Source organism: Gossypium raimondii, chromosome 8 (assembly GCF_025698545.1).
Source record: "Gossypium raimondii isolate GPD5lz chromosome 8, ASM2569854v1, whole genome shotgun sequence".
Lineage (NCBI taxonomy): Eukaryota > Viridiplantae > Streptophyta > Magnoliopsida > Malvales > Malvaceae > Gossypium > Gossypium raimondii.
The window spans coordinates 38,088,883-38,093,040 of record NC_068572.1 but is presented as its reverse complement, the minus strand read 5'-3'; the positions used below and the strand labels follow the sequence as shown (position 1 = coordinate 38,093,040).

Below are 4,158 nucleotides of genomic sequence, written 5' to 3'. Positions count from 1 at the left end.
GTGTAGTTTGAAGTAATGGGGTGAGCTAACTAGCTCAATGTGAGTCTAAACAAAAAGGCGTTTAACATACATTTAAGCATTCACACGTAGAACCATAAATCACAATCAAACAGCATTAATAAAAATGTAATAAGTCATGATCATATTATAATGCAAATTGAATTTCCTATCCTAACCATCTGCTACACACCACGAGTTCCCTAGAATTCGTCTACCAAATTCCAACGAATGCGAGCAAAGCTCGATGTGGTAAAACCATTGAATCAATAAAATTGCAAAAAATCAGCCATATAACAAATAAATGCGATAAAATCGCCAAATCTCCTTGAATCTTTGGTGCAGTGTACTAACTAAGAATAAATGCGGGCTTAATATGCCATCGAATCTCCACAAAACTCCTCGTCAACCACAACAATAACCTACACCAATGCACATGCAATATGTCATACAATCTCATACATAGTCATAGTTCAATACTTTCAAAATTTATTGGCATGTTCAACATTGTAACACCTTACCCATATTCATCACCGAAACAAGGTAAGAAGTATTATCAAACGATCTGAAATTTTTTTTTTACAAAAATTTTGACATAATTCCTTTTCATAAACATTCAACCCCTCCTATAAATTTTCGAAACACAATTTCAAACAACTTCAATATTTCAACCAAATACAATTATATGTTTAGACATAATTTATCCATCCACAACATTCTAAATACTTTGTTAGTAGTTTTAAGAAAACAATTTATCAATTAATATACACCAACATTTTAAATCAAACAATATTATATATATACCACATTACATTAAGTCATCTATACATGTCATATTTCAAAAGTATTGGTTGCAAAATACCCAAAAGATGATGATGATAATGTGGATGATGTTCTGACTTCGTCCAATTTCCGAGCTGATTGATGTCACTATAAAACAAGGGAAAATGAAGAGGAGTAAGCATATAGCTTAATAAGTATGTATGTAATTGATAAATAAATTTCTAGCATGATACCATAGATAATATAAATTTTATCACACATAAATCTATTATTTATTCAATTTCCAGCTAACTGTTTTTTTCTGCATCACAGTCACTAAATTATTTCTATCCGGAGCTACAGAACTCCAAATTAATATCCGTAAATTTTCCCTTAAAGTAGATTCATATACCTTCTTACCATAAAAGTTTTAAAATTTTTGGTTTAGCCAATTAGTAAAGTTTATTCTCTAAATGTTCCCCTGTTTCACTGCTTGACATTTCTGACCTCTCTTCACTAAAAGTCAGTTATCTCTTAGTACAGAATTCAAATGATGTTCCCACTTATTTTTTTTGAAAATAGACTCAATAAGAAATTTAATAATGTAAATTACAAAACATAATCAATTTTTTACAATTTTTAGTGATTTTCCAAAATCAGAACAGAGGATTTCGAAATCATTTAGACCTTGTCTCACTAAAATTCCAATATCTTATTAAGCTTTAATGCCATGTCTTATTCAACCACTAACTCAATTCCTATAATTTTTGGTGATTTTTCAAACTAACGTCACTGTCACTATCCAAATCTATTCTATTCCAACATCTCTCATTCACATAGCACTATAACCATTTATTTTATAACACAATACAAGACTTCATCACTTCAGTCACTCTTTCGCAACTTATCACATTTCAATCACATACCCATATCTCGTTGAACATGTCGGTATAACAACAAATATTTGGGGGTTTTCACATAGTACCACCCATGTTACTATTATCATTCGATAGTAGCCTTCACATAGTACTACACACGTGATCAAGTTTTACGGTCCATGTAGTAGCCTTCACATAGTACTACACACGTGTTCATCGATACTTTATTCAAATCTTTACCATTCCGACAGTTCCCCAAAGATTCTTACTTCCCAATAATTTACAATTTCTCCATAATACATCATAATATCAATATTTCCTCTCAAATCCATAACCAATTTAATAATTCGATTTGAATCACTTCAACCATTACTTGTAGTTGGTATATCCATAAACCAAGCTGATTTTAAACAAATCAACTATCAATTTCAAATTTCTAACTTTTATATAACTATTTCATATTCAACCCTTTCACATATATTGTCACGAAATATAAAAAAATAATTATAGCAATGTATTAATTACATACAACTTACCTCGATACAAAATGTAGAGATTTTGCAATTTAATCCCCAATCTTCTCTTTTCCTCGATTAAGGTTGACTTCTCGTCTTTCTTGATCTATAACAGCAAATTGAGCTTTTTTAACATTCACATTTATTAAAACAAGCTTCGACTCAACTTTTGACAAAATTATGATTTTGTCCCTAAACTTTTGCATAATTACATTTTTGCCCCAAAGTTTGAAAATTAAATTTTATTCTTTATTCTAATGTTTTGTCACATGCTAAACACTTTTCCTTCTTATAGCAACATCCAATTCTCACTCTAACTATTTGTTATGAGCTTTAGGTATTTTTACCGATTATGTTATTTTAATCGGTTTCACTTAAAATCGACTAGCAAAAATTGTTTAACATAATTTCTAACTTCATATTCTTCTATAAAACATCAAAATACACAAATTTCACACATGGGTAATTTTTCAAATTTCAACCCTAGCTCGAATTAACAGTAAAAATAGATAAACCGAGCTACGAGAATCTCAAAAATGCAAAAAAACATTAAAAACGGGGCTAGGATGCACTTACTATGAGCTTGAAAAAGCAAAGAAACCCTAGCTATGGTGTCTTCTAAAATTCGGCAGCAACTATGGAGAAGATGGGCATATTTTGCCATCTTTTTCCCATTCCATCTTTTTCCCATTTAATTCTATTTATTTACCAAATGACTAAAATGCCATTTCTTAAAACTCAACTTTTGCACTTTTTACAATTTAGATCTTTTGACTAAATTGAGTGCTCAAACGTCAAAATTTTCGAACGAAATTTTTACGAAAACTTTCCATGAAATCATAGACCATAAAAATATAATAATAATAATATTTTTCCTAGTCAAATTTGTGGTCCCGAAACTACTGTTCTGACTAAGCCCTAAATCGAGCTGTTACAAACTTGCCCTCAATTTATCAAATTTTCATGTATTCTTACAAAACTTTTCTGTGTACATGTATAGCAAACTTTCAAACATTTCATAGCAAATTATCCATATGAATATATCATGCATAAGCCTTATTTTTATTCAGAATCATGCTATACATACAACCAATCATACATCAAATTAACTAACCTTTCACAACAATTTCAATCATGCAATCATTCAGTCAAACTAGCAACTTTGCTAATAAGCCAAATAGGTAGGACTCGAAAAGAACTTGGTTCACCAACTTACAAATTTAATTACTTAGCTATTTAGCCAAGCCCGATCAGAAAGCTAAATCATCAATTATATCATTAAAATCATTATTAACATTCAAATTTTTGAGTTTGGACCTATACCTTTTTTTACGCTCTTCCGTAGTACACTTGTAAATTTTGTGGTTTCTCTAATAAGCTTTAAAATTATCCTAAATTAAAATTCAGTATTAAACTCAATCAATATGCCTATTAAACAACCCCCAAACACCCATTTATGGGGTCCATCCAACCATTACAATTATAAGTATTTTTCAGATCCGAACTAGTTAGGTTTCTTACACTGGTTTGATGCGAACCGTACACGCGAACGTCTTTCGAATTCATTGTTGATTCGGGGCGTTTAAGTCGGCACCTAACACATTTAAATACTGAAAAATAAGTAAGTAATCCATGGTTAAAATTTTTATTTTAATCAATTAAAAATTAAAAATTTCCCAAACATCTAAACCAAAACTGCACTCTAGTCCATAATCAACCACACTTATGCTTCCTGAATTGTCAGACCTGAGTCGCCGATTGATCAAGATTAATTTTTTCCTAATTATACACGATTAAAGGCTAATTAGGAATGGTTGAAGGACCCAAGAATTTTCTGGAAATAAATGGAAGAAAATAAAGAAACAAAAACCCCTTTCTTGACCCCTTAGGCGCGCACACCACCACCAACGGTGGCCGAATTGGGGCTAATTTAAAACCACATTTAAGATCATTTAAAAATCTGGAAAAATTATCTTTAAATATCTAAAAATATCTCAAATTTCAGA

General features: G+C 30.6%; 1 long non-coding RNA gene across 1 annotated transcript; it reads right to left on the bottom strand.

The window, feature by feature from the left end:
• Positions 1-793: 793 nt before the first annotated feature.
• On the bottom strand, positions 794-3,746 carry LOC105793625 (uncharacterized). The gene is made up of 3 exons (XR_001133516.2): positions 3,674-3,746; positions 2,174-2,258; positions 794-927 (listed from the first exon to the last, which is right to left on the bottom strand). It is a non-coding gene; the product is annotated as an uncharacterized LOC105793625 (long non-coding RNA).
• Between the last annotated feature and the right edge of the window lie 412 nt (positions 3,747-4,158).